The sequence below is a fragment of the Brassica napus genome, unplaced genomic scaffold (genome assembly GCF_020379485.1).
Source record: "Brassica napus cultivar Da-Ae unplaced genomic scaffold, Da-Ae ScsIHWf_2701;HRSCAF=3462, whole genome shotgun sequence".
NCBI classification, from domain to species: domain Eukaryota; kingdom Viridiplantae; phylum Streptophyta; class Magnoliopsida; order Brassicales; family Brassicaceae; genus Brassica; species Brassica napus.
The window spans coordinates 39070-58823 of NW_026015986.1; the positions used below are offsets into that span (position 1 = coordinate 39070).

At 42.4% G+C, this 19754-nt stretch overlaps 1 pseudogene; it reads left to right on the plus strand.

Moving 5' to 3' along the window:
* The first annotated feature begins 6103 nt into the window (after positions 1–6103).
* On the plus strand, positions 6104–10282 carry LOC125601945 (annotated as a pseudogene).
* The last annotated feature ends 9472 nt before the right edge of the window (positions 10283–19754 follow it).

Here is a 19754-nt window from a genome sequence, read left to right on the forward strand (position 1 = left end):
TATGTGTATGAGAAGCCATTAGAGGCAAAGAATAAGGTCTTGAACTAGTTGAATAAGAGGTCTGATGAAACTAGTATGAACTTGAATCAGAAACAAAGAGACTTAGAGAGATTAAGAGATTAGAGACTAAGAAAGGGGTAGATTAAGGGAATCTGATCAAGAACACACTTTTATATTTATGAAGGAGATGGGGAAAACCCCCATACTCTCTTAAGAGAGTTACAAACGCCCATGAGGGTCTTTATATAGGTTTTACACTCTTGCAAACTCATAAACCTATATCTAATGGATAGAAATAACTTAAGAGGAATGGATGGTGAGGATGAGTTGGTCTTGTTGTAATCTGAGTGATGTGTGCTGATTGGATAAGCTAAGCTGGCTCACTTTAATTCAAACCAAGGCAAGCTGGCTCCTTGCTTGTGATTGGCTCTCCTTAGGCTCCTACTAATCTTCCCATGCATCTGTCCAGGTTCATGGTCGTGGCTCCCTTCTCTTTACAGCAAGAGACAGCCTGTCCAAGACCAGAACTAGCCAATCACACACAAGGAAGCTCCCATTGGTTGTTTGCCTCCACAAAGCATCTTCTTGATTCCCTTTGACTAGATTCAAACCTTGGTGCCTTATCCATATACTATGCACACTCTTCACATCCTGAATAGTGACCCAAATAGTGAATAGTCAACCTGAATAGTGACTAGTGATTCACTATTCACTTTTACACAACTTGCCCAAACTTCTCCAATCTTACTGTGGTAACTCTCCAAAGTTACTGTGGTAACTTTGGAGTTACTGTCTGACCCAAATCTTCTCTAAATGGTGTCTAAGTCCCTCCTGGACTTAACCCTATCTTTGCACACTCATCAGACCACTTCTGAAGCCTTAAGACTCTCCCAAAGCCTTAACATACAATCTCTGAAGATCTTGCCATGTCTTTGCACAAGCACCAACTCAACTCATCACTTTTGCTTCTCCACTTCTTCTCTTCAAGTTAACACTCCCCCTCAAGCTTGACTCTAGCTGATCCTAAGTCAAGCTTGGAACCTTGAAGAACTTCCTCATTAAAAACCTCACCAAGGAAAACCCTTTGGGACAAAACCTTGATGAGGGAAAAAGAGTAAAGTCTCCAAGGCCTAGGGATTGGCCAGTGAGTCTTTGTGCCTTACCAACAATGTAAGGGACACAAAGACTCTGGATCATGGCCTCTACAATCATCCCACGCCTTGTACTCTCCTTACTGCCTAATCTTGGTCTCTCCCCCTTTCACCTAACCTCTTGTTAGGTTGAAGTGCTCGGACACACCAGATCAGCCTCTTCTTGGAGATACAACTTCTCTTACTGAGTCTTGGCTGCTTCTTCTTCTTATAGAGTCGCCACCTTGTTGCTTGAGCTACATGAGGATGCTTCAGCCACTCTCCAATCACCTCAACACTTGAAGCCGCCTTGGACATTGCTTCTTCATCCTTCATCATACTTCTCAACAGGTTGCTTCCTCTTCTAGAATAACCACCAAGCTCTCTTGGATCATGTAAGCTTCAACACTCCCCCTCAAGCTTGAGACTCTCACAGGAACAAGCTTGAATGGATTGCTTCATGATCCTCACACACACACCATTGCCGCTCCTCTTCTGATCTTGCCATCTTCATGGAATGCTTGTGGAAGCTTCAGCTATCTCTCCAATCACTTCACACTAGAAGCCGCCTTGATAGAGTTGCCTTCATCTTCTCACAGCCAAGAGTACTCTGTCTTAGTTTGAGTACTCTCTTGAATAGACTCGCCACAGCCTAAGCCCGGATGGCTCCTTCTTCAGATGGTTGCAATGGACTTCTTGGATCGCTTGGAAGCTCACTAAACTCCCCTCCTCAAGCTTGGATTGAGTATAGGTCCAAGCTTGCAAGTGAGCTTCAGTGAGACTTCACACCAGTGGCGCATCACCACTCCTTTCTCAACTCTCCATTGCTCCACACAATGGGCAAAGTCTTCCTCTTTCAACTCGGATGGATGGTGAACCAAGAACACCTCTTGTGAACCTGAAACATCACTCAAACTCCAGCAAAGATAAGACACAAGTGCATTGGGTCAACCCTTGATGCATCATCAAGTTTGAACACCAATGTCTTTAAGCAATGCAACAGATTAAACTAGACATTTTCAAGTTCTAATCTTTGCAAGCAAACTCTCTAAGCACTAGCATGATCCTAACAGATTCAATACAAGCTACTTAGGCAATTTTTAAAGCTTCTTTACTCAGCATTTAGACATGAATCTAATGCTTCAATGTAAGACAGCCATTTGACAGTATGCACTAACCTTAATCAGTTTTAATTCATGAATGCAACAATACAATTCATCACACATTCATTTATAACTTAGGCTAAGCATTACTATCATCACTTATCATCAGACAATGCATTACTTTCAATCTGTTTTCAGTTCATGAGCTTCAAACAATATCATTTCACATTTAGCAAACTCATTACTTAACAGGAGCAAGCATTTTACTCTTTAAACACTAAACAAGCCTTTAAAGCATCCTGGGACAGATTCAACTAATTATATTTAGCAATCACACATTATCCTCAGGGTTTTTCAATCAATACACATCACACTAACCAGGCAATAACACAACACAAGCTCATTATCAAGAAGGTTTAGTAATAGCTTACACAAGGAACCAGGTTGGTTCCTTAAGCCTCCAAAGGCAATCTGGCCATGATTTGGTTGGATTCAGGAGTCTGGATCGTCACCCACCTCCTTCTCCTTCAGTCCATGGCCTCCTTCTTGTTTCTCACACCCAAAGACCCCTCCTTTCTTCATACTTCAAACCGGCTTCTCTTAGCTTCATCTTTCTTGTATCCGGATGTGATAAGCTCTTGGACAAGGAGCTTTGGCTTGAGGTTCATGACGCCTCTCCATCCTCCTCTGCTTCCAAAGAGACACTCTCCATCAGGTAAAGACAGGCACGGTTGAGAGATAAGGAGAACACTCCATGCTTCAAGCTTTTTTCTTCTTCAAGAACTGAACTTGGCTGGTAATGTCTTCAAGGGTTTGGTTTGAGCTGAGATGAGAGCTGTGGATTTGCGGAAGCTCAGCTCAGGTTCTGATGAACCTGGCTCTGATACCATATGAGATTTGAGAGCTCTGGCTGTGTATGTGTATGAGAAGCCATTAGAGGCAAAGAATAAGGTCTTGAACTAGTTGAATAAGAGGTCTGATGAAACTAGTATGAACTTGAATCAGAAACAAAGAGACTTAGAGAGATTAAGAGATTAGAGACTAAGAAAGGGGTAGATTAAGGGAATCTGATCAAGAACACACTTTTATATTTATGAAGGAGATGGGGAAAACCCCCATACTCTCTTAAGAGAGTTACAAACGCCCATGAGGGTCTTTATATAGGTTTTACACTCTTGCAAACTCATAAACCTATATCTAATGGATAGAAATAACTTAAGAGGAATGGATGGTGAGGATGAGTTGGTCTTGTTGTAATCTGAGTGATGTGTGCTGATTGGATAAGCTAAGCTGGCTCACTTTAATTCAAACCAAGGCAAGCTGGCTCCTTGCTTGTGATTGGCTCTCCTTAGGCTCCTCCTAATCTTCCCATGCATCTGTCCAGGTTCATGGTCGTGGCTCCCTTCTCTTTACAGCAAGAGACAGCCTGTCCAAGACCAGAACTAGCCAATCACACACAAGGAAGCTCCCATTGGTTGTTTGCCTCCACAAAGCATCTTCTTGATTCCCTTTGACTAGATTCAAACCTTGGTGCCTTATCCATATACTATGCACACTCTTCACATCCTGAATAGTGACCCAAATAGTGAATAGTCAACCTGAATAGTGACTAGTGATTCACTATTCACTTTTACACCAACTTGCCCAAACTTCTCCAATCTTACTGTGGTAACTTTCCAAAGTTACTGTGGTAACTTTGGAGTTACTGTCTGACCCAAATCTTCTCCAAATGGTGTCTAAGTCCCTCCTGGACTTAACCCTATCTTTGCACACTCATCAGACCACTTCTGAAGCCTTAAGACTCTCCCAAAGCCTTAACATACAATCTCTGAAGATCTTGCCATGTCTTTGCACAAGCACCAACTCAACTCATCACTTTTGCTTCTCCACTTCTTCTCTTCAAGTTAACACTCAAGATGTGTCACATGATCAAGTAAACTAGTACTGTAAATTAAAATGTCATCGAAATAAACCACAACAAACTTACTGATGTATGGCCTAAGAATGTGGTTCATGAGACGCATGAAAGTACTAGGAGCATTGCTAAGTCCAAATGGCATCACCAACCATTCATATAGACCTTGTGATATGATCATGGACCAGCCAGCTGATGGAGATAGAGATGGCGAGTTTAGAGATGAACCAGCTAAAGAAGATGAGGTCTTATCCATTCTTAAAGGTCCCATGACTCGAGCCAGAGCTAGGAAACTCAAAGAAGCTATTGGAGGACTAATCAGGAAGTCCTTGGAGCAAGAAGAATGTCTTGGAGGAAGCTTGATACTTCAAGATACGCTTATCACCATTCAAGCCATCTTACCATCAAGTTGAGTATCATCTAGGCTAGCAAGCTATGTGTGCTCTTTTCCTATCATTGTTTTTGTCCCATTGGGTTTTGCAATGATAGGTTTTTAACGAGGCCATAGTCTTGCTATCTTATCACCTAGTTGATACTCTCGGACCAAACCACATGAAGAACCTTATGCTATCTTTACTTCTAAGTATTTATGTCTTTCATTTTCGAAAACTCTATCTAAGTTGTGTCTTTACTTCTACATTAATTGGAGGAGCCTGTTCCTTTAATTTCGAAATGCTTGGAGCCTGTTCCAAGCCTTTCACTATATATATGTGTAACTCGGCAACCCTAGCATCTATCAAGTTTTCTTTCATTTAAACCTTTGTGTTTTCTTCTCCCTTGCTTTCACGAGTTAAGAGAGTGTCTGGTGAGTAGTATCCAGTCTGTTGGTGTGTAATATCCAACGCCCAAGGGCTTTAGAAAGGTGTGTCATATCCGATCTAAGCCTAGGAGTATCAAGGAGCCTTTCCGCAGCCTCTTGTGTCACCATTCGATCCACAGCCTTGATAAACTTGAGTCTTTGATTCGTTTATGCAAGGATCTATCCAAACCATCCAGAGAAGGGTCCTAGGATCTCATTAAGTGGTATCAGAGCACTCTGGAAGGGGAGTTTCGATTTCTCTTTTGCGATTTCTTAAGATCTACTCTTTGTCGATTCATATTTTGTTGATCAATCGGTTCTTGTGTGTTTATTCTCATTTGATCTGCTTGTTTCATTATCAGGATTGCTAGATCTGATTGTTTCGTATCTCATATTGATAGATCTAAGAATTTCGATCAAGTTTTGAACAAAAACCTTTTCACATTCTTGTCGATTACGTTATCGTTTTACTTGATCCGAAAGTTTCTTGTGATTGTGTGACTCGATCTGTTGTTAAGATCATAGATCAGGATTTGATTACCTCATTTCATCATCCGTTGAATCTGATCTGTTAGTGTTTCAATTTCGAAAGATAGAATTCAAATCGTCGCGTGTTGATCAAGTATCTTCATTTGCCGCTTTGTTTGAAAAACCTTGTTTCCTTATTTGAATCTTGAGTTCTGAATTCTTTTGAACTACTTACTGGTTCAAGTTTTTCGTGTATCAGGAAGCAATGGGGTCTGAGGAAGATGATGAAACCTTTGTGCGAAGGAATAGGTTGCTGCAAGAAGCAATCACCAAACAAGTGATGGAAGCGATGGTGAAGTTACTGGAAGAGAAATATGATCAGAGACCGCATGATGGGCAAGGACAAGCATCTGGTTCAAGACATGAGCCAAGAAGAAACAGACAAGGTCAGCGTGAGCATGCTGGATCAGAAGAGACTGATAACTTCTATGAGAGAAGTAGCCATAGCTCCGGTTCAAGACGTAGCAGTAGAAGATCTCGACGTGATCATGAGGGCCGGAGGCATAGACGCAATGAGCTATCAGGATTAAAGCTTAAGATCCCTCCTTTCCATGGTAAAGCTGATCCAGATGCCTATCTTGAGTGGGAGAAGAAGATCGAACTCGTTTTCAACTGTCAGCATTACTCAGAGACTAAGAAGATTCAAGTAGCTGCTACCGAGTTCAATGACTATGCATTGAGCTGGTGGGATCAGTTGGTTACAAACAAGAGGCGCAATGGTGAATTTCCCATTGAAACATGGGCAGAGATGAAAGCTGTGATGCGCAAGAGGTTTGTACCAAGCCATTATCACCGTGATCTTCATCAAAAGCTGAGACTACTCACACAAGGATCAAAGTCTGTAGAGGAATACTTTCAAGAGATGGAGTTGCTTATGCTAAGAGCTTGTGTATCTGAGGACAGTGAAGCAACCATGGCACGATTTCTTGGTGGACTCAACCGTGAGATACAAGATAGAGTGGAGATGCAACACTACTTGGAAATAGAGGAGATGCTACACAAAGCTATCTTGGTGGAACAACAAGTTAAGAGAAGAAGTCATGCGCGTGGCAGCTATGGTTCCAATAGATACCAGACCTCTAAGGAAGATAAGCCGAGCTATCAAAAGGAGAGCAAGCCACAGCCAAAAGAAGAAGCCAAGTCTAGTAGCATCTACAACAAAGATAAGGGGAAAGTGGAAGCTACAAGCTCGCGTGCAAGAGATGTGAAGTGTTTTAAGTGCCAAGGACGTGGTCACTATGCTAATGAGTGTACCAATAAACGTGTGATGATCCTTCATGCTAATGGAGAGTATGAATCTGCTGATGAGGAGACAGAGGCCGAAGAAGATCACAGTTCAGAAGAGGAGTATGTTGCCAATCCGGTCGCTGGAAGGTTGCTAGTTGCTAGAAGAACCTTGAGTCTTCAAAGCAAGACCGAAGAAATGGAGCAAAGAGAGAATCTCTTCTATACTAGATGTCTAGTGCAAGGAAAGGTCTGTAGTCTTATTGTGGATGGAGGCAGTTGTGTCAACGTTGCGAGTGAGACTATGGTTAAAAAGTTGGGTTTAAGGTCCAAAAGCATCCTAAACCATATAGACTCCAATGGCTCAATGAAGAGGGCGAGATGAGAGTATCTACTCAGGTTATGGTTCCCTTAGCCATTGGTAAATATGAAGATGAGATTCTTTGTGATGTGTTGCCTATGGAAGCTGGACACATTCTCCTTGGAAGGCCGTGGCAATCAGATAGACGTGTGATACATGATGGGTATGCCAACAAGCACACCTTTGAGTTTAAAGGGAGAAAGACAGTTCTTGTGCCTATGACTCCTAAGGAAGTTCAGATTGATCAGCTTCAGCTACAAAAGAAGAAAGAGATAGATCTTCCCGCTGAATCAACAAAGCAACTAAACTTCTATGCCAAGTCTGGTGATGTTAAAAGATCTCTCTGCTCTAATCTTCCTATCCTTTTGTTTATCTATAAGGAATCCCTCTTGACTACTACTAACATTGCACCGGAGTATCCGAGTGAACTTGTCAATCTCTTACAGGAATATCAAGATGTTTTTCCAGAAGATAGTTCCAATGGACTACCACCAGTGCGAGGGATTGAGCACCAAATTGATTTTGTGCCCGGTTCTACACTTCCCAATAGGCCAGCATACAGAACCAATCCGGTGGAGACCAAAGAACTACAAAGGCAAGTGGAGGAACTGATGGAGAAAGGGCATATCCGAGAGAGCATGAGTCCTTGTGCTGTTCCAGTGCTACTTGTGCCCAAGAAAGATGGAAGCTGGCGCATGTGTGTTGACTGCAGAGCCATCAACAATATCACTGTAAAGTATCGCCATCCTATTCCTAGATTAGATGATATGCTTGATGAATTGCATGGTTCTTGCATATTTTCTAAGATTGATTTGAAAAGTGGATACCATCAGATTAGGATGAAAGAAGGAGATGAATGGAAAACTGCATTCAAAACTAAACATGGTCTATATGAGTGGTTAGTCATGCCATTTGGATTAACCAATGCACCTAGTACATTCATGAGATTAATGAATCATGTTCTTAGATCATTCATTGGCATATTTGTTGTGGTATACTTTGATGACATCCTTGTATACAGTAAGAGCTTTAATGATCATATAGAACATCTTAGAGCTGTTCTTGATGTGCTTAGAAAGGAATCTCTTTTTGCTAACCTTAAGAAGTGTACTTTTGGAACGGATCACTTGGTCTTTTTAGGCTTTATTGTGGGTGCAGATGGGGTTAAAGTTGATCCGGAGAAAGTGAGAGCAATTCAAGAATGGCCAATTCCAAAAACTATAAGTGAAGTAAGGAGCTTCCACGGCCTTGCTGGCTTCTACCGACGGTTTGTGAAAGACTTTAGCACCATAGCAGCCCCATTGACTGAGGTGATCAAGAAAGAAGTTGGATTCAAATGGGGAGAAGCACAAGAACTTGCCTTTCAATGCCTAAAAGAGAAGCTTACTAATGCCCCTCTTCTTATACTTCCTGATTTCAATAAAACGTTTGAAATTGAATGTGATGCCTCAGGAATTGGAATTGGTGCTGTTCTTATGCAGGAGAAGAGACCCATAGCTTATTTCAGTGAGAAGCTTGGAGGCGCCACTCTCAACTATGCAACTTATGATAAGGAATTGTATGCCTTGGTGAGAGCCTTGCAGACTTGGCAGCATTACTTGTGGCCCAAGGAGTTTGTGATACACACGGATCATGAGTCTCTCAAGTACTTGAAAGGACAGAACAAGCTCAGCAAGAGACACGCAAGATGGGTAGAATTCATAGAAACCTTTCCTTATGTCATCAAGTACAAACAAGGTAAAGAAACATAGTTGCTGATGCACTATCTCGAAGGTATGTTCTCTTGAACACTCTTGATGCTAAGCTATTAGGTTTCGAGCAGATTAAAGAAATGTATGAATCTGATCCAGATTTTAAAGAAGCTTATAACTCTTGTGAGAAATTTGCTGTTGGACATTATTTTAGACATGATGGATTCCTCTTTTATGATAATAGACTGTGTGTGCCTAATTGTTCTTTGAGAGACTTGTTTGTTAGGGAATCTCATGGAGGAAGTCTCATGGGTCACTTTGGTATTGCAAAGACTCTTAAAACTTTGCAGGATCATTTCTTTTGGCCTCGGATGAAAAGAGATGTGGAGAAACTATGTGAGAGATGTGCAACTTGCAAACAAGCCAAGTCTAAGGTTCAGTCTCACGGTTTGTATACTCCTCTCCCTATACCTTATCATCCTTGGAATGACATATCTATGGATTTCATTGTTGGATTGCCTAGAACTAGGACTGGGAAGGATTCTATCTTTGTTGTTGTTGACAGGTTCTCAAAAATGGCACATTTCATAGCATGTCACAAAACTGATGATGCATTGCATGTAGCTAATCTGTTCTTTAAGGAGATTGTGCGTTTACATGGCATGCCTAGAACCATAGTTTCTGATAGAGATACTAAGTTTCTTAGTTATTTTTGGAAAACTCTTTGGTCTAAGCTAGGCACTAAGTTGTTGTTCTCCACTACTTGTCATCCGCAAACTGATGGACAGACTGAAGTAGTTAATAGAACTCTAGGAACACTCTTGCGTGCATTCATTAAAAAGAATCTGAAATCTTGGGAAGACTATCTGCCACATTGTGAATTTGCATATAATCATGCTGTGCATTCTGCTTCTAAGTTTTCACCCTTTGAAATTGTTTATGGGTTCAATCCCACCTCTCCTTTGGATTTAATTCCTTTACCTGAGTGTGAAAGGGTCAGTTTGGATGGCAAAAAGAAGGCAGAGATGGTGAAACAACTCCACGAGCAAGCTAGGCTCAACATTGAAGAGAAAACTAAGCAGTATGTCAAGCATGCAACAAAGGAAGGCGTGAGATGGTCTTTAAGGAGGGTGATAAAGTTTGGGTTCATTTGAGAAAAGAGAGGTTTCCTAATGAGAGGAAGTCAAAGCTTATGCCAAGAATTGATGGACCTTTTGAGATCACAAAGAAGATCAGCAACAATGCCTACAAGATTGATCTCCAAGGTAAGTATGATGTAAGTAATAGCTTCAATGTTACTGACTTGATCCCTTTTATTGCAGATGAACCTGATTTGAGGTCAAATCCTTTTCAAGAGGGAGGGGATGATATGATCATGGACCAGCCAGCTGATGGAGATAGAGATGGCGAGTTTAGAGATGAACCAGCTAAAGAAGATGAGGTCTTATCCATTCTTAAAGGTCCCATGACTCGAGCCAGAGCTAGGAAACTCAAAGAAGCTATTGGAGGACTAATCAGGAAGTCCTTGGAGCAAGAAGAATGTCTTGGAGGAAGCTTGATACTTCAAGATACGCTTATCACCATTCAAGCCATCTTACCATCAAGTTGAGTATCATCTAGGCTAGCAAGCTATGTGTGCTCTTTTCCTATCATTGTTTTTGTCCCATTGGGTTTTGCAATGATAGGTTTTTAACGAGGCCATAGTCTTGCTATCTTATCACCTAGTTGATACTCTCGGACCAAACCACATGAAGAACCTTATGCTATCTTTACTTCTAAGTATTTATGTCTTTCATTTTCGAAAACTCTATCTAAGTTGTGTCTTTACTTCTACATTAATTGGAGGAGCCTGTTCCTTAATTTCGAAATGCTTGGAGCCTGTTCCAAGCCTTTCACTATATATATGTGTAACTCGGCAACCCTAGCATCGATCAAGTTTTCTTTCATTTAAACCTTTGTGTTTTCTTCTCCCTTGCTTTCACGAGTTAAGAGAGTGTCTGGTGAGTAGTATCCAGTCTGTTGGTGTGTAATATCCAACGCCCAAGGGCTTTAGAAAGGTGTGTCATATCCGATCTAAGCCTAGGAGTATCAAGGAGCCTTTCCGCAGCCTCTTGTGTCACCATTCGATCCACAACCTTGATAAACTTGAGTCTTTGATTCGTTTATGCAAGGATCTATCCAAACCATCCAGAGAAGGGTCCTAGGATCTCATTACCTTGCTTTGTTTTAAAAGCCGTCTTCCACTCATCTCCCTCTTTCATTCTTACCTGATGGTACCCACTCTTAAGATCAATCTTGGAGAAGATGGTGGCTCCGCTAGCTCATCTAACATGTCATCAAGCCGTGGGATGGGGTGTCTATACTTGATGGTGATGTTGTTGATGGCTCGGCAGTCTACACACATTCTCCATGTCCCGTCCTTCTTTGGTACAAGTAAGACAGGCACAGCGCAAGGACTGAGACTCTCCCTCACGTATCCTTGTCTAATAGGTCCTGCACTTGTCTCTCCAACTCCTTAGTCTCCTCCGGGTTCACCCTATAAGCGGTTTGTTTGCAGGGCAGCTCCTGGCACAAAATCTATCTGGTGCTCAATGCCTCGGAGTGGGGGTAAACCGTGTGGAATCTCCTCTGGAAACACATCTTTGAACATGTCAAGAAGCTTAGTAATCTCTGGATGAAGAGTTAACTCATCAGAAACTGCACTCAAAAGCTCCTTAAGATCATTAGTAGCATTGTGTGTTTTGGTAGTAGCAGCCTTTCTTACACAGCTAGAACGGATAAGAAAGTTTGATTTAACAGACTTTTCCTTTTCCTTAACCATTTGCAAATGAATTCATGAACTTGTTGTTGGAATGAAGAAGCAAGAAGCGCAAGCTGAGAAGTGAGTGCAAGAGAAGCCTTGAGAATGCACATGGAAGATCATGAAATGTGCAATGTCCGGGACTGCCTTGAATCACCCAAAAGAAGAGATGTGCAAAATCTGTGCAAGAGAGTACGATTCATGTTGGTGCAAAGATAGGGAGGGAGTCCCTGGCGCCAAGAATCTTCTTCAGAAAGTAATGTGTGCAAATTGGCGCCTAGACATCCGGTTTGAATTCAAATCAGATCAGAAGTCACATGCAAGCTTAAGGACCAAAGAGCTGTTAGGATATGTCACTTTCTCTCATGCTGGACGTGCCATTCTCTCTCTCCAGCCAGTCTGCCCTTCTGATTTGCCCAGGATAATATTATTTATTCATTCCCTAAAATATTCTTTGTTTATTGTCTTGTTTGTCTTGTTGTAAAGGCTTTAAAGCCACCCCATTGTAACCATTACGAAATTAAGCTGAATGGGGGAGTTTCCCCTTTCTTCTTCACCATTCTCAAGTCTCTTATACTCTCCCTAATCTCTGGTTACAAGAATCTCTCTCATACTCTCTTAAATCTCACTTAATCTCTCTTATTCTCCATTGCAGTCTCTTTAATTCTCACTTACTCTCTTCACTCTGTTCTCTTTCAATCCGACCACTCTCTGTTCTAAACAACACTCACACACCATAATCTGTCTATTCTCTCATGGTATCAGAGCTCCAAGCTCCTGAGAATCCATAGAGCTTCCGCAAATCTATTACAGTTCATACTTCTCTTCAAAAATCTCTGTTTCTGTTCATCCTTGTATCCTCTGGTCTAAAGCTTTTCCAGGAGGGAAGAGACTCACCAGAACTCAAGATAAAGGAGGTCTTTAGTATCTGAAACTCAAAGCTTCCACAATTCAAGCATAGGCTCACCCTCATTGTTATTTCAAATCATTGGAGAGTTTCTGTCCAGCCAGCTGTTCAATCTCTTCAAGAGGAAGAAGACTACAAACATGGCGTGTCCAGAGACTTCCCAAGGTCTATCACCCTTCCTCCTGTTCAGCCTGAAGAGATCTCTTGGAGAAAGAAGGTTTTGAGCTGTTTGGCGAGCAATGCTCCAAACCAAGTCTGTACAAGTGTTTTCAAGTTCTTCCCAAAGTGAAGTCTCTCACTGTGTGCCAGAAGGTGGCGCCTGGTAATCAGGAAGAAAGGAGGGGTCTTAAGCATGAGTGGTCTAAGGGAAAGCACACACAAGGAAATGGCGTGGGGTAGAGATCCCAAACTCCAAAGCTGTCAAGTTCAAGTGAACAGTGTGCCTTGGAGGTTCAAGGAACCAGCTCAGGTTCCTTGTTTGTAAGTTAACCTCCTACCTGTAATAAGAGCTTGAGTAGTTATGTCTGGTTGTGTTGAGTGGTGTGTTTGGTATCCTTGGGACAGGTTCAAGTTGCTAGAGTTGTTGAACCTAGTTTCTGTCCCATGATACTTAAATTGTGTGTGTTGCTCTGTTTCTTAAATTACTTCTAGGAGTTTTCTAGCATGGTATTGTCTAGTTCCTGTCCTAGATTAATTGTTTCTGTTTGTATTGTGCTAGGCGATTTGTTTAGCTACTGTCATTGTCATTGTTGCATTGATAAAGGTCTAGGAGAGTCTCCTGATCTTGTATTGCATTATATATATCTTGTTCAAGATGATTAGATGAGTTGTTTAGTCTCTGTTTATTGTCTTTAAAATTCATAAAAAGAGCCTAATTGCCTTGTTATTGATGAGTTATCATACCTGAGCAGTTAGTGATGTTAGTATGCATGGAGTTGAACTGAATGAGTTGTGTAGATTCTGTTCATTGCATATTTTCCTTCTCTTAAAACATTGGGATCAGACTTGGTGAATTATCAAGGGCTGATCCTAGTGTGTGTGGTCTGATTCTTGCTGGAGTTTGAGTGATGTTTCAGGTACACAAGAGGTGATCTCTGTCCATCATCAAACTAAGACAAAGAAGAAGGCATTGCCCACGTTTTTCAGAGCCTCCCAAGATGGATATTCCTGAACCGTGGAGATTGCCCAGTCCCAAATCCTATCTATGTGTCTGCCCATTTCCTACCCTGAAGATAGAAAATGATGGAGAGAATTGAGGGAGAAACTGCTCAGAAGTGACTTACCTGATGCCAAGAGGATGTACAGGAGGTGCACTCAAGAGAAAAGGCCATCACTAAGCCAAGAGTGGCCGGTGGTCAGAGGCATGGATCAAGGTGTTTAGTCCTGACCATGTAAAGATACCTTGTGAGTGGAATCAGTTGGCTTAAGCGCAGGCGTAGTAGAGCTTGTTGTGCTCCTGGTTCAAGAGACTCACAGGAAGGCCATCACCTAAGTCATGAGGAGAGACTGGTGGTCCAAAGACATTGGAGCTGAAGGCAAATGGTGATCCAGTTGGCTTAAGCGCAGATGTTGGTATTGTTGTGCTCCTGGAAGATGGTGAACTGGTTGGCTTAAGCGCAGATGTTGGTATTGTTGTGCTCCCAGTTCAAAACTCATTGAAGCTCACGTTCAAGCTTGTCACTATACTCAGTCAAGCTTGAGGAGGGGAATATCAGTGAGATACAAAAGATCCATGAAGCTTACTGTATCCAGTGTCCCATTTCCTCATAGAAGACCAGCAAGAGGTTGGCGAATAAAGAGGACTTAAGTGATCAGTCTGAAGAAGCTGTCACTCCTCACTGTCTTACCAGCCAGATGCAAGGATTATTCAATCAGGGACATTCTTGGCTAAGCAATCACATGATGGTGGCAAATTATGGAGAGTTGCAAAGTCCCCCTACATGTTGAAACTTCAAGAGAAAAATGCAAAGGCTGGTTGAGAGAAGGAATGGCGTGGAGGATTCAAGTGCTTAGTAATCCTCACCAACATTCAACAAACTGATGCAAGGGAAGTACCTAAAACCATTATTATTCTTATGTGTGAATAGGTTTGCCCCTTGAGAATTGATACATGCATTTTTGGATGATTGAATCAGGTACCTATTGAGCTCATGAACAAAGAAAAGCTTTGTCTCAACTCCTAAATGGAGGCAAGAAGCCAGAAGAAAGGGGGAGACAAGCTCAGGTCATAAGAAGAAGCTCAAAGGTGATTTGACGGTGAAGCAACTGGCGCCAATCCAAGTCGTTCATTGCCTCACCTCTGATCAAAATTGGAGTTTGCAAGTGGTGGATTCACTCTTGCATTACTCAGTACCAACCGGATCAAAGAAGCTCAGTTCCAAGTGTGTGATTGAGCTTCCATAATCCGGACTGTGTCTTACCAAGTGGGGATTCAATTGGAGTCCACGCCTCACCATTCTTATGAAAGGGAAGCACCTTAAACTCATCTCAATACATTCATGATTGTCCTTATACTTTATATTATTGAGTTTGATGTGATGAGTGCATTTCCTAAGAACTGATGCATTTAGAATGGTGTGTATCAGGTACCAAAATAAGCTTGAGCCTCACTGAAGATGATGATGATGATCCGGTCATGTCCTAGCCTTTCTAAGATGGCCAAGAAGTCAGTTGAGAGGGGGAGGAGACCCTAACGAGTCTATGGTTCCATGAAGAGGTCAAGCCAAGTTCTAAAGAACAAGTAACTTTGCTGGGGGTTCAGAGAAGATGGTCTGGTCGTTTCCTTGCCTTCCTAAGGTGGCTTGAAGCCAGTTGAGAGGGGGAGACCCTAAACCGGCCACAAAATGATCCAGCCGGCTACTTGTGCTCAAGGATAGCAAGTTATGGTGATTCATACTTGCTATACCTATTAGGCCACGATCCAGAGCCTAAGGACTCCACCATGATGAATCTGAAGTTCCTTAGGCTCACTGGCCAATCCCTAAGCTTTGTGGAAACTCCACTCTTTTTCCCTTAGCAAGTTTTGTCCCAATGGGTTTTCTTGCTAAGGTTTTTAATGAGGGAGCTTCTTCAAGGTTCCAAGCTTGTCCAAGGATCTCCTATGGTCAAGCTTGAGGGGGAGTGTTGGAATGAAGAAGCAAGAAGCGCAAGCTGAGAAGTGAGTGCAAGAGAAGCCTTGAGAATGCACATGGAAGATCATGAAATGTGCAATGTCCGGGACTGCCTTGAATTCCCCCAAAAGAAGAGATGTGCAAAATCTGTGCAAGAGAGTACGATTCATGTTGGTGCAAAGATAGGGAGGGAGTCCCTGGCGCCAAGAATCTTCTTCAGAAAGTAATGTGTGCAAAATGGCGCCTAGACATCCGGTTTGAATTCAAATCAGATCAGAAGTCACATGCAAGCTTAAGGACCAAAGAGCTGTTAGGATATGTCACTTTCTCTCATGCTGGACGTGCCATTCTCTCTCTCCAGCCAGTCGCCCTTCTGATTTGCCCAGGATAATATTATTTATTCATTCCCTAAAAATTTCTTTGTTTATTGTCTTGTTGTCTTGTTGTAAAGGCTTTAAAGCCACCCCATTGTAACCATTACGAAATTAAGCTGAATGGGGAGTTTCCCCTTTCTTCTTCACCATTCTCAAGTCTCTTATACTCTCCCTAATCTCTGGTACAAGAATCTCTCTCATACTCTCTTAAATCTCACTTAATCTCTCTTATTCTCCATTGCAGTCTCTTTAATTCTCACTTACTCTCTTCACTCTGTTCTCTTTCAATCCGACCACTCTCTGTTCTAAACAACACTCACACACCATAATCTGTCTATCTCTCACTGTGTTGGAGTGAGAGGCGCTAAGCTTATCTTACGCTTATCATGCATGAATGTATACATATTAGTTTACCATCATGCTTAGTTTCTCTATCCCACTGCCATGGTCTTCCTAGCAATACATGTCCAGCTTGCATAGGGACTACGTCACAAACTACTTCATCTTGATACTTACCAATGCTAAATGGAATGCTCACTTGTTCCTTAATTTAAGCTCAACCTTATCATCTAACCACCTTAGCCTATATGGATGCGGATGCTTTGTCTTTTCTAAACCAAGTTTTTCTACCATGTAAGCGCTAGCAGCATGGTACATGGTACAAGACCCACCATCTATAATAAGGTTACATACCTTGCCTTTTATGGTGCAAACGGCTGTGGAATATGTTTTCTCTTTGGATTGTCTCGGCGGGTTGAACTAAGACGCTAAGCACACGTCGGATCATCAAGCTCTCTCCCACATCAGCATATTCAACTTCTCCATACTCTTCTTGAATCTCAGGTACTTCTCCTTCATCACGAGATTCATAGCCATCATCGGTGAGCAGCATAACCCTCTGGTTTGGGCACTCTTGCCATGTGCCCTCGGCCTCTACATTTGAAACAGGTGATGTCTCTGGCACGTTGGGGGTGGGGTTGGTAGCTTTGGCTGGCTCGGTTTGTTGTCCTTCGTGGGTTCGGTGGTGCGAGGCTTAGGCCGGCTGTCTCCTTCAACCCCTTTTCCTTTGTCCACCGACTTGTTGTAGTTGCTATTGCTTGAATTCCAAGAAACTTGAGACTTGCCCTTGGAGCTCTTCTTCTTGATGTGTTGTTCAGCTTGGATAGCTAGATGGAACAGGTCCTTCATGTCAGCATAAACATGTCTCTCCACCTTGCAGCTTATCCTCTCCTGTAAACCATCAAGGAATTGAGCCATGGTAGCTTCCTCATCTTCATTAAGGTCCAAACGGTTTCTTAATTCTCAAACTCTTCATAGTACTCTTCCACTGACTTGCTGCCTTGCTTGAGTGCCCGTAACTTCCTTTGCAAGTCTCTGTGAAAGTGTTGTGGCACAAACCGTTGCTTCATCGCATCTTTCATGTCTAGCCAAGAGTCTAGTTGCCTCAATCCGTTCCTTCTCCTATCGGAGCACAATCTATCCACCAGGAAGTGCATTGTCCGTGAGCTGAGCTACTGCCAAGCAACTCTTTAGGACCAGGGTGGTTATAGTAGGCAAAAATGTGATCCATCCTTTTCTCCCAGTCTAGGTAAGCTTCTGGATCAACCTTCCCCGCATAGCCGGGAGCATTCATCTTGATGTGCTCGGCCCTTGGTTATAGTTTGTTGGCGTGGGGCTCGTGTTGAGGTAGGTTCCTCTTCTTCAAACCCTTGGTGCCGGTTTTGCCTGCGTGGAGCTCTGGGTTGAGGTGCAAACCCTTCCTCCTCTTCTTCTTCACCATAGTCATCTGGTGGCAACCCTGCTCTCTGGTTTGGTATTGGACGTGTGCTGCTGTCCCGTGTCTTCATCAGTCTGCTGGTTCCGGGTGCTAGTCTCCGGGTTGTCATGGACGGGCACTCCATATCTTCTGTTGTTTGGATTCAAGAACCTATCAACGTTCCGTACTGGTTGCAAAGGAGGAGGTCTTTGCTCAACTCTAGTCATCCTTTCCCCAAGGTCTTGCCGCATAACCCTCATCTCTTCTCTCAAAGCGTTGAGGACTTGCATCATGGTAGTTGCTTGCTCACTCGCTTCTCCCATGTATGCGGTTGAGTTGTACCTTGCAAGATAACAAGAGAGGCCTTAGCTTTTCAATAGGTAAATAAGAAAGAAAACGAGAAAGAAAAGATACAAATTTCCTTTTTTTTTTTTTTTTTTTATAAATTCGAATAGGCATAGACACTAATAAAAGCTGTAGTAGTAATAGAATTGGAAAGACTTGGAAAAGTGATCGACCGGGAAGGAAACAATTTGGAAAACTCTTTGCAAAATGGAAACCGAATTATGCAATCCTAGCAACACGTTTTTATTTTTTTTTTTGACTTGATGAAGATTAAAACTAAGCAGAACAGGATGTAACAATCGGATGCAAGCAAGATGTGAAGAAAACAACTAAGTGCAACAATGAAACGCGATCTCTTTATTTGGTTTTATGATTTCATGAAAGCAGAAACAATGGATCACAAATCGGATGCAAATAAAGAAGACAAGGATAGATATAACCTGATGCTGAGGAACTTCAGCTCTGATACCAGAAATGATACAAGCCTAAGCTAACAAAGGCTGTACGTTCCCAAGCAAGAGAGAAGGAGCCGATCTAACACAAGGGTGATCCGGATGGACTGATCTAATCAACCAAGGGATCTGAACTGGAACTGTATGATGGGATGAAGTGCACCACACGAGAGATGGGAGGCTCGTGATACAACACAAGGTTCCTCTAGGCCGTGGAGGTACTGTCTCACAGGCAAAGAGAAGGAGGCGAGTTCTAGCTTGAGAGCTCTAGGGTTTTCTTTAAAAGAAAAGTTTATGATTATTCAAAGTCTGCCCCAAAAGTGGGCTTGCGAAAACATATAAATAGGACTAAGGGAACAGGCTCCACTTAGGTCACGAAAGTACAAATAAGGAAGGAAACAAACTATAATGTAAAACATGAAATAAGGTCATGAGGCTTCTTAGCCTTGGATCGAACTTGGCACTTGGGATAAGTGTGAAGCAAGTTGTGGCCTCGTTAAAAACCTTCTCTGGAAAACCCATTTGGGACAAAACCAAGAGTAAGGGAAAAAGAGCACACACAAAGAGCTTGGCCTAGTTGCTAGATTCGTCCAAGAGACTTGCTAGGCAAGTTGATCTTCCATGGTAATGATCATCAGGTTGGTGTGGCATTGCTCCGGGATGAATGGCCACATATCCTCACTTGATGCTTGTTTCTCCTTAACCGGTTCTGCACCTTTAGTTCATCTTGCTTCAAGCTTGGTTCACCAGCCAGTTTAACCTGTCCAAGATCAGAAGCAAGTATCATGCTCTCATTAAATTTATGTTGAAGTACCTTAGCTCTTTGTCTAGTGATAGCTCCCTGAATACGGTTGGTACTGGCACTTCTTGGACTGTCTCTGATTTGGTTATGTTGCTGATCATGTCCTGGATATCAGGTTCAGTTAAGTCTGGTTCCGGCTCTGGTTGAATATCCTCATCAGATTTCTCCATGATGACTAGCCTGAGAAAAATCATCAATTTCACTAGCTGAATCTTCTTGATAATGTTCTCCATAAAATCCCATCGACCCCTAAGTCAACGCGTTGCCATCTTATAGGTCCAATGCGTGCTCTTGAACTCCAGCAGCAAAGCGTCCCTATCTTGCCCTGCATTATCACCAGGTAAAGGTTCATTAGCTTGTTGAAACACGTTGTAAGGTGTTTTGCATTCTTCTGGTTAGCTCAGCTATCATATCCTCATTGAACTTGTTGCGGGTGATTGGATGGACAGCCGGTCTC